Raw genomic sequence first — 12,252 nt, 5'->3', positions numbered from 1 at the left:
CAAACAAATGGCCTAAGCATGGGGAACGCAGTATCACCAGTTCTAGCCAATATTTTTATGACACAACTTGAAACACAAGCAATTAACACAGCATTACATCCACCACTATACTGGTACAGATATGTAGATGACACGGTTGCGAGATTCAAATCTACAGAACACATACTTAATTTTTTCAATCACATTAACTCTATACATCCCAACATTAACTTCACATGTGAACAGGAAGAAAGCAATCAAATATCATTTCTTAACCTCAAAATTACAAGAACCGACACACAATTCAAAACAGAAATCCACCGAAAAATCACCCATACTGGACTATACATTCCTTGGGACTCAGCACATGAAACAAAACAAAAACTGAACATACTAAGAAACCAAATAAACACAGCCATAAAACTATGCTCACCAGATAAAATTAACGATGAATTAGACAAAATAAAACAATACTTCATCAACATCAATAAGTCTCCTCCACAAACCGTAGAAAACATTATTCGCACACACCTAGACAGAAAACAAAATCAACCAACAAAAGTAAATATATCTCACGAATCAAAAAACCACGAAACCATATACTGCTGCAACCCATATATTCCTGACATCAGTAAACAAATAACCAACATTTGGCAAAAATTAATAACAAAATATGACATTCCAGTTAATACCAAATTTATTCAAAAACCAGGCACAAAACTGAGGTCTATACTATGTAAAAACTACACTGACAAACACCACACCAACATTATTTATAAAATACAAGTTGATAACTGCCACGACTTCTATATTGGAGAAACAAGTAGAAAAATGGAAACCAGATTCAAAGAACATAAAAAGTCACCTTCACACGTTTTCGGACACTGCAAGTCAAATAAACACAACATAACCATAGAAAACACTCAAATACTAAATAAAGAAACAAACGCAAAATTAAAGAAGCCTTACTTATACAACAACTTAAACCCAAAATAAACCAATATAAAGGAACGCTTTTATACGTATATTAATATAATAAAAAATAAAATTATATATTCAAACATCAAATACCGCCCTCTACCTTTCGACACACAGTTACACAACCCCTTTCAAACATGTGGTCAGCTTCCGGTCAGTAATCGGAAGTTACTTTTGTCAGAAACAAAAGTCAGACAACAACCAACATTCACTTCACTCTGCAACCTTAGCAAATACTGGGCTGTTTTACATAGCGTTGTACTGAAAAATTAAAAAAAAAATGGGACATTTTCTAAGACAAAAAATATTTATTTTGTACAGTAATTAATGCAGTGGAAAACAGTCCTGATTGTGCTAAGCCAACATTTATTTTATCTATTAAGTATGGTATAGTTTATTTGAAAATTAACAGTGTTTTTAACTCCTTTTCTTAAAACTATATTTATAAATTACATCAATAAAGATATAATTAACCCTTCAAATATAGTCCTAGTGAATTGTTTGTTTTGGAATTTCGCACAAAGCTACTCGAGGGCTATCTGTGCTAGCCGTCCCTAATTTAGCAGTGTAAGACTAGAGGGAAGGCAGCTAGTTATCACCACCCACCGCCAACTCTTGGGTTACTCTTTTACCAACGAATAGTGGGATTGACCGTCACATTATACACCCCCACGGCTGTGTGGAGGGCGAGCATGTTTAGCGCGACGCGGGCGCGAACCCGCGACCCTCGGATTACGAGTCGCACGCCTTACGCGCTTGGCCATGCCAGGCCCTGGTCCTAGTGAAAGTCGGGTTCTTGTAACGAGGACAGTACTTTAAAATTCTGTTCTTTGATAAACAAAGGTTTGTCGTACGTATCGTAGTTATTTTTATAATTTTCTGAATTTAGAATACGAAAGTGAGAATTTTTATAGATTTTTTCTGTGGTGCCGTTTAATAGATAGTGACACAATGTATTTATTATTTCGGTCACATAGATACAAATGTGCACGCCATGTCCTTTACATAATAGTAAGATTAGAAAATATAACGTAATTAATTATTTATATCGGATTTACTAAAATATATATTTTCAACATAATATAATGCTGCAATTCTTAATAGATAGCTTATATCATGTTGCTGCATTATTAATTAACTGTACTTTAATTTGTGATTTTAGTAAATTTAGGATAATTATATCTACAAGGGCTGTTCAAAAAATTCGCGGACTCACGTCACAAAACAAAATGTACTTTATTTAGAAGTTACAGGTCTAGGACCCCTTCAAAGTACTCTCCTCCCCAACGCACACACTTATACCAACGGTGTTTCCACTTGTTGAAACAGTCCTGGTACGCTCTTCTGTAATGTCCTCTAGCTCCTTCGTCGCATTTGCCTTAATCTCGGGAATCGTCTCAAATCTTCTTCCTTACAAGGGTCTTTTGAGTTTGGGGAACAAGAAAAAATCGCAAGGAGCAAGGTCATGTGAGTAGGGGGATTGGGAAGAACAGTGATCAGTGTTTGGCCCAAAACTCATGAGTTCTGAAGCACACATTTCTCAGCAACGCGGTGCATCTTCAATTTTTCGGTCAAAATCTCGTAACAAGATCCAACTGATATCCCACACTCTTCAGCAAGCTCCCTGACAGTCAGATGTCGATTTGCCCGCACCAGGGTGTTGATTTTGTCGACGTGCGGGTCGTCAGTTGACGTGGAAGGACGTCCAGGACGCTCATCATCTTCAATGGATTGTCGACCATCCTTAAAACGTTCATGCCACTTGAAACATGCCGTACACTTCATAGCAACATCACCGTAAGCCGTGTTAAGCATAGCAAAAGTTTCAGTCGCAGATTTTCCAAGTTTAACACAAAATTTCACAGCAAGTCGTTGCTCCTTCAGGTCATTCATTCTGAAATCCGCTAAACGAAAAAATCGCACTTCACTTAAAACCGCGTAGCTAATACACAAATGAAGATATCTGCAATAGGGAAATGGCGTCGTAATCAGCTGATCTGTGCGAACCTAGCGACAACAAGCGGACTCCCCTGGAACCAACTGGAGCCGCGCAATTCGATCAGTCAGCGTATTTTTTTAACAGACCGCGTAGAGATTCTGCGCTTGGAGAGGGTAGAGATAGAATATACCTCTGAAAGGCTCTTAAATTCTACGTGTATACAACCTATATTTACTATTCACTTCGAGTTTCACGCCAGTATATACAGAAACAGAAGACCTTATTACCTTTTGAATTAGCCCGAGACAGCAAGTTCCACTTCGCTAAACAACGAGGCGTCATGCCGGCCCGGGAGTCGGGTCGGTCAGACGCTATATCGTTTTCCCTCGTGTCTTATAAAAAGTAAGTCTAGTGACGGTGGCCAAATAGAAAATGAAAATGTAAAATTAAAATCATTAATGTTTATAGCAGAAAAAGAATTAAAAGCCAAGTTAACGCCTATTAAAGAAAATACTGTTAGGACTAGAAAAAATGAAAACTAATTAAGGATATTATACTTTCGAAAACTGAAGATAGTGTAGCTAAGATTACGGAAATAGACAATAATAAGCCAACAACTAGCAGTTTAAGCAACCCAAACCCCACCCTGGATATTCCACAACAAACAAATTCAGACAAAGACGAAGTTCTTTCTGACGACGAAGGCTTCACGCTTGTGCAGACTCGTAGTCAGAAAAAACAAATTAAACTAAGGACAACTCGCACCAAAATTACCAAAGCACGCAATTATAATCCAAGGAGTTCCTGGTAGTTTCAACCAACCACAATTAGCTAATGAAATATACAGGTGCAAACCTACCACAACGATCACCAACATTAAGCGTCTGCCTAGAGGCGGTGTTCTGGTTCAAGGAAAGGAACCCGCTGACTTGAACAGTCTGCTGAAAGCTTGGCCTTCAGACGCGTTCAAAACAGGAAATATTACAATACACCTACCAGGAACTAAACCAACACCTAAATCTTTTGTGATACGAGGTGTACATAATTCAATAGACACAGAAGACATTAAGGAAGCGTTAAGTACACAAAACATAAAACATATTTCAGTAGACCGTATAATTTCAAACATTACTAAAAAAAAACACAAACCTAATCAAAGTAGTCACAGACAACAGCCAGGATATTACACAGCTCAATAATAATGGTATCACTATGTGGTATCAAAGGTACACAGTAGAACAGACAAAAACACCAGCAGTGGTTGTCACACAGTGCTACCAATGCCAAAGGTTTGGACATGTAGCAGCAGCATGCCAAGCAAATGCGCGTTGTGTGGGCTGTGGGGAGAATCACCACATTACACAATGTACTAAAGAAAACCCCAAACCCAAATGCTGCAATTGTGGGGAAGAACACACGGCTAATTATAAAGAATGTCAGAAATATAAATCCATTAAAACACACTTGTACGAAATTAAAAATCCCAACACGAACAAGCCGCCACAACCACGAACAATTAAGGAACCCACACTTACCACTCCAGCACCACAAAGCACAACTACACAAACAAACACTTACGCTGCAGTGGTTAAAACTTCATCATCCCGACAGGAAAAACCATCACCATGTGAAGACGAAATACCCAAACCACCTCAAAACACACAACCAACAACGATTGAAACCACACTGACATCTGCTATAACTTCCACTTTCTCGGAAATAATTGCAGAATATACAAACCCTACAAACACCAACAGTCTCACAGACATAATAGTTAAAATCATATTGAAAAACATACACAAATTCTTGCCGCAAATTTTAACCTCCATTATAAACTCTACTAAACATGGTTAACTTCACAGTTCTACTCATCAATATCCAGGGTGCTCTTGCTTCCAAGAAACATGAGATTGAAGATACAACAAACTCCATAAAACCAGATGTAATTATAATTAGTGAAACTCTCCTATATAACTACCATCGATTCAAACTAAACGGCTACTCCATTATTAGGCATGACAGGAAGGATAATAGAGATCCAAACAGAGGCATCTTATTATTGTACAGGACTGAACTTATAGTTCAGGAACTTAGTATCCCTTCCAGTAACGAATCTATAATTATTAATATAAAAACGCAAAATCATACAGACATTACTGTGGCGGTCATCTACTGCTCGCCTAGTACAGTGTTAGATGTAAATCTTTTGAATATATTGTATAATAGCAATTCTAATCTTATTATTACAGGCGACCTAAATAGTAAACATATAGCATTCAACTGTCAAAGTACAAACGCAAATGGCAATATACTTTTTCAATTTCTGGATGTGAATCAAACATGACTTTCTTAAACGATGCAACACCGACACATATCTCGTACGCACACGGCACCAGTGAAATACTGGACCTATGCCTGTGTTCGTCTAATATGAGTCGCAAATTCGTAAACTTTCATGTTGGTCACGACTTGGATAGTGACCACCTAACAGTTTGGTGTATCTTCAATCTCACCCCCCACTTAAATAAAATCATAGTTAAAGACCAATTGAATTACAACAAAGCTAATTGGCCAGTTTTTCAAACTATATTAAATGAAACCTTACCTCCCGAAGTACTACATATTGCCGCGGACGCATCAGATATAGATGCATACTGTCATATCATCTCTGAGTGTCTAAAACATGCAGCCAACAGTTCTATACCGAAACAAAAACACTTCACAACAACTCATTCATGGCAACCACATAAAGACATAATACACTTAATTAAAGTCAGACGTATACTCCGCAGACAGTACATTCAAAATCGCAACCCCACACTTAAAACACAGATAAACACAATAAGGAACAAAATACGAAACTTAATCAGACAACAAAAACAAGCAAACTGGGACACCTTCTGTTCCGATTTAAATCACAAAACTGATCCTAAACAATTCTGGACACACTTGAAAAGATTTACAAATGTGTGTGTTTTTCTTATAGCAAAGCCACATAGGGCTATCTGCTAAGCCCACCAAGGGGAATCGAACCCCTGAGATTTACAAATACAAGAACAACAAGCTCAGTATATCCACCACTGGAACTGGATGGAGAAACAGCATACACTAACACAGAAAAAGCCGATATTTAAAAAACACCTAGAAAACACGTTCAAGACACATCATGAACCAAACATGAACAGATACTTCTATAATACAGTTAACAACTTTATTGATCAAAACAGAAGCATTTTTACACCTAAATTTCCAGTCAACACTATTATACACCAAGAAAAACAAAAGACTGGAGCACTCATCAACTGATAAAACATATCACTGTAACAGAAGTCGTAACTGCTATTAACAACACAAAAAACAAAGCCCCTGGAGAAGATGGTATTCAAGCTATCCTCCTAAAACAAGGCACTCAGAGATTATATGAACACCTAACAGCGTTATTTAATCTATCACTATCAGCAGGATATATCCCCGTTTCTTGGAAGGAAGCAATAATATTAATGTTCCTGAAAGAAGGAAAGCCAGCGAATAAACCAAACAACTACCGCCCGATTAGCTTAACCAGTTGTATTGGCAAAGTATTAGAGAGGATAATTAGTAATCGTCTGTCAGTATACTTAGAAGAAAATTCAAAATTACCAGAAATTCAAAACGGATTTCTAAAAACCGCCAAACTACAGACCACCTGATTCGACTTACAGAATCAATTACCGACAGCTTCAACAAAAACGAATGCATTGTAGCTTGCTTTCTCGACATTGAGAAAGCATTTGACACAGTGTGGCATAATGGTTTACGTCACAGATTACTTGAAATGGCATTACTCCAGGAAACTATTCGCTGGCTGTCCAACTTCCTGGTAAACAGAATGTGCAAAGTAAATGTAAATGGGGCCCACTCAGGGTCCTTTTCACCCGAAGCAGGAGTCCCGCAGGGAGGGGTTGTTAGCCCTATATTATTTATCATGTACGTGAGTAATATGCCTCTGTCGGACCTAAATTTAGGTTATGCATCACAGTTCGCTGACAATGTAGCAGTCTGGAAAAGTGCCCCCACTCCGTCAATAGCAGCAACGAACCTACAACCAGTCCTAAATAACATCGAAGATTACTGCCAGAAATACAGAATCAAAATCAACATTCCGAAAACCCAAGTCATATTATTCAGCAGACTGAATAAGCTGAAAAAAGATCCACCAAAGCTCTATATGAATGGATCACTTTTACTGACTGCTACGTCTGCTAAATTTCTAGGTCTAACTTATGATTCAAAATTAACGTGGTTACCACACATTAAAAATATACTGATACGAATCTGGAAAAGAGCAAACTATGCAAGAAGTCTTTCAGGTAAATTCCAAGGAACATCACCAGACAACATACTTAAAATCTACAAAACGTACATTAGACCAACAATAGAATATTCATCACCTGCCTGGATTAACATAGCACCCACACGTTTACAGAAACTTCAACGTATACAAAATTCAGTTCTAACCTCGGCATATAAAGTACCACGTAGCACCTCAACCACATTCATGCACAAGTATGCAAACATAGACACAATATCTGAAAGACTCTTGCATAATTCTCTAAAATATTTCAATAAGAATTGGCATAAGAATGACTTAATGTGTGATCTCGACAGATATCACGTACATGATGTAAATAGCCATAAATACCTCTCCCCTTTTAACATGTATTTAAGAAATGTAACACAAGCTGGCCACTATGCACCAGACACTTAATCCCTGTTTCCTTTTTATTATTATTATTATTATTTTTCTTTTTAATCATTATTATTTTTTTCCATTTATTGAATTATTATTCAATTATTGAATAATAATAATAATTATTTTATTTTTTTTGTTACTACAAGTAGTAGTAGCATTCTCTCTATGAAGAAAAAGGAGAAAAATACAAAAAAAAGAAGAAAAAATACAAGATAAATAATAATAATAATAAAAAAACTTCTTGTTCGTACATGCATGGACTGAGCCCTGAAATGGGCCTGAGTACGATGTTATACTTTTACTCTGGCCCAAAGCTATAAAAAAAATCCCTAAAGACAGACGCTATAATCGTTCGGGAGGGAGGAAGAGGTCTAATGTACCTGACCCTCCTGGGTATTTAACATCAATACCCAAATACCGACACAGTGAAACTTGGAACAGACCTCGTATATAACCCACAACAGCAACATAATATACTGTGATGGTTTACCCGGTGTCGTCTCATCATCAGTCAAATGTCTGCGACATTTTTCTTTCTAAGTTCTCTCAGGTATCTTTGGAATGTTTCTTCATGTTGGATGATAATGAATTAATAGGCATTGATAAGAAATTTAAATGTGGTAGAGTTGTTAAGAATAACCACCATTTTGATCAAGTAATTATTTTAGTTAAGAATAACAATGGTATTGTTGGACGATGTAACAAATATTTTTATTTAATGATGGTTCTTTTAAAAGACTTCTTCAGGGCTTAAATGGTAAGGACGAATATTATACATAAATTCAAAAGGGTAGAAAAGGCATGAAAAATAAAGAGTTATTTTATCTTTCATAAGAAGGTCCTTTATGTGTCTGTGTTGTGATTTGAAAGTATAAACTGAATTAGGTACATATAGAGTTTACGTGGTGGAAGAGAGAACTGAAGACCTTTAGTTAGTACTGATTATTTATGCTATAATTACATAGGTTAACAATCTGGTCGCCAGGATGAAACTAGAAATGAATGCTGTTAATGAGTCATCTTAGCTTCAAATTTTGAACATGTTCACACTGAACAATTTGTCTTCATTCCATTGGTTCCACTTGTTTAGTATATCGGTATAATAAACACTGGTATCAACTGGTTAGTACAGTACACTTTGAACTTTTTCAGTAAAATTTATATTCTGTTGATGTTGTGTTCGAAATTCTTGATCTAACTTTTACTCCACCAAACATGCTTACCCTTTATTATATGTGTGTGGGGGAGGGAGAATATTGTTAGGGTCAGTCTCACTATTCGTTTGTGAAAGAGTGGTTAGTGGATGGTGATGATTCGGTGCATCTATTCTTTCACTGCTAAATTACGGATGACCAGCGTAGATAATCCTCGTGTAGCTTTAAGCCAAATGTAAAACAAATCAATAGTCTCTTTAGACAAATCTGATAATATAACGACTTTTGAACATTTCGGTTTGGTTCTTTAAAGTAGAGAAACTTTGGAATCCAGTGTCGAAAAATGCATTCTGAAAGAAAGCAAATTTCAAGGTTGACTTTTTAACTTTAAAGTCCCATTTTTCAGAGTCACAGCATACAGGCAACAGTTCATTTACATATGGTCATATCAAGACATTAGCAATCAGTGTATCCAAGGAAAACGATGTTTGACGATTAATAGTATAACTATATTGAAGATGAAGAATTACTTTGATATAACAGAAAGGGACAGTAATAAAGTTTTCAATATTTTACAGATTACATCTTCAGTATTCAAAGCAAAATAAAAATACATATTTTTAACTAACTAAATAAAATATATTGCTGAAATAATCATAATTTAAACAAAACCATTTTTATGAAGACTACATGATATTCGGTGTTGGTTAAAGTTGTTTGATGTGGATGATTTCTTTAAGTATTAATTCCAGATCAGTGTTATCACTACAAAGAATACTTATACTTTAATGTTCGTGTCCTGTTTCTTCACTATTTTGCTTTATAAACGAAAACCATGAGTTACTCAACTTTTCTGATTATTTTCATGAACAATCCAATATTTTATTAACTCGTACTACTAGATTGCGATCGGTTTTTGAGTGTTTGTGTTTTTTTTTATAGCAAGGCCACATCGGGCTATCTGCTGAGCCCACTAAGGGGAATCGAACCCCTGATTTTAGCGTTGTAAATCCGGAGAAAACATACCGGTGTACTAGCGAGGTGCTCGATTTTTTGAATACAACAGGTTTTTCCGTCTTCACTCGTGAAATATGTACAAGAATAAAGATAAATTCGGATGTTGTTAGTCAGGGAAAATCCCATGCGTAATATGGTGTTAAAACTAATCTGGAACTATAACATAATTTGTGAGTTACAAAAAAGCAATTACCTATCCCCGTATTGCTCTGTGCTGTTTTTTTTAATCTGTCTCTCTAACTGCTTTTTTTTTATCCAACCACGATTTGGGATCATCTTTCAGATGTTGGGTGTACAACCCACGTATCAAATTTTAAACTTTAAGCAAAACATAATACTAAATATTTAGTAACAGTTTTACTCAAAAATATTTTAGACTCTTTAGTTTTGTAACATTCATTCAGTGCATGTTACAAAGAAGAATTAACACCAATCCAGAGTTTCATGTTTTTTAATATGTAAATTCTGACGAGTTTCTCCAGTATACAACCTACCTATTGTTTTTTAACTCCTAATCCAAAATCCTATGATTGTATTTGTTAACTAATTTTCATTTCTTCACATAATAATTACTCATGTCTCGTTTTTTGTACAATGTTCTTAGTGATTTACTTACTGCAATCTTTTTATCTTACCTTTTTATGATATTACAGAATGGATCTGCACAACAACAAATGAAGGCCAGCTTTGAAAGTAGCTGCAGACATTATTTCAATGTGACTGGACAGAGAACATTATGTACTACTTGCTTTGTATATATCGTGAACAGTGAGTGGTCTGTCCATCAGTTTATCTCTGTCTCCTGTTTATGGTGGCCTTTTCTCGCGCTGAGTTTGAAATAGCGGATGAAATCAAAGTTCAACATTAACTTTTTAGATAATGGAAGAACATGTATGAATAATGTTGACAACAAACAGGATATTCTACACTAACTTGTTAGGAATTAATAACACTGTCATTCAGATTTTACACTGTGATATAACGATATGTTATTGTTGAGTGGCTCTTAGCAGAACACTTTCTATACAAACATGGAACATCAAACATAGAAAACCAAAATCTCTTTAACACACTTACTTTACTTTATTTTTATTCCAACTTATAGTTATTCTTACATGCATTATCTGGATTTAGAGACTTTGGAATATTTGTGGTATGTTTGGAAAGCTGGCCAATTGAATACAGTTCAGCTGCTCAGCACACAGTTATCCTGTTTATTCCTGACCCTTCACTGTATACCTTCTTACCTTTTGTCTCATCAGAGCACTAGAAACATGAGTTTTCAACAACGACAAGTCTCACCAGAATACGACGAACGTAAGTTATCAGTAATAAGAAGTCTCATCAGAGCACTAGAAACATGAGTTTTCAGCAGCGAGAAGTCTCACCAACATACTGAAACAATGATAAAACGATCAGTGAAATTGAAGACCAAGAGTGTTGAAAGAGTCATTGAAATTGAAGACCAACAGTATTGAAACAGTCAGTAAAAGTTAAGACCAACAGTGTGAAAACTGTCACTTAAACTGAAGAACAATAGTGTTTAAACAGGGGTTGAAAGCTGAAACAGACCGTGAAACTGATGATGTACTCTATTGAAACAGTCATTGAAAGTGATGACCAGTTGTGTTAAAAGAGGGTAGAAGTGAAGACAAATGCTATTGAAACAGACAGTCAAATTAAAGACCAACGCCTTTCAAACAGACAGTGAAACTGAAAACCAAAACTGCTGAAATTAACAGAGAAATTGAAGATCTCCACTATTGAAACATTCAGTTAAAGTGAAGACCAACACTGTTGAAACAGATCGTGAAAGTGAAGATCGACACAACTGAAACAGTCATTGAAAATGAAGACCAACACTGTTGAAACACAGTGAAATTGAACACCAACACTGTTCAAACCGTCAGTGAAACCGAAGACCAATAGTGTTGATAAAGTAAGTGAAATTGAAGACGTACACTGTTGAAACATTCAGTGAAAGTGAAGACCAACATTGTTGACAGAGACGGTGAAATTCAAAACCAATACTGTTTAAACAGTCATTGAAAGTTAAAACCAGTAGTGTTAAAATATAGAGTAAAGTGAAGACAAATACTATTGAAACAGACAGTCAAATTAAAGAACAACGTCTTTCAAACAGACAGTGAAACTGAAAACCAACACCATTGAAACAGTCATTGAAATTGAATACCAGTAGTGTTAAAATATAGAGTAAAAGTCAAGATCATCATTACTGAAACAGACTGAAAATGAAGAATACACTGTTGAAACAGAGAGTGAAATTGAACACTATTAGTCTTGAAACAAGCAGGGAAACAGAAAAAAGTGTTGAAACAGAAAGTGAAAGTGAAGATCAAGAGTGTGCAGAGAGACAGTAAAACTGAAACTAGTAATATTGAAACACATAGTGAAATTGAACACCAACAGTGTTGGAAAAGTCCGTAAAAGTG

Source organism: Tachypleus tridentatus, chromosome 4, assembly GCF_004210375.1.
Source record: "Tachypleus tridentatus isolate NWPU-2018 chromosome 4, ASM421037v1, whole genome shotgun sequence".
Lineage (NCBI taxonomy): Eukaryota > Metazoa > Arthropoda > Merostomata > Xiphosura > Limulidae > Tachypleus > Tachypleus tridentatus.
The sequence above is the reverse complement of the archived record's forward strand: the minus strand, read 5'-3'. Positions refer to the sequence as shown.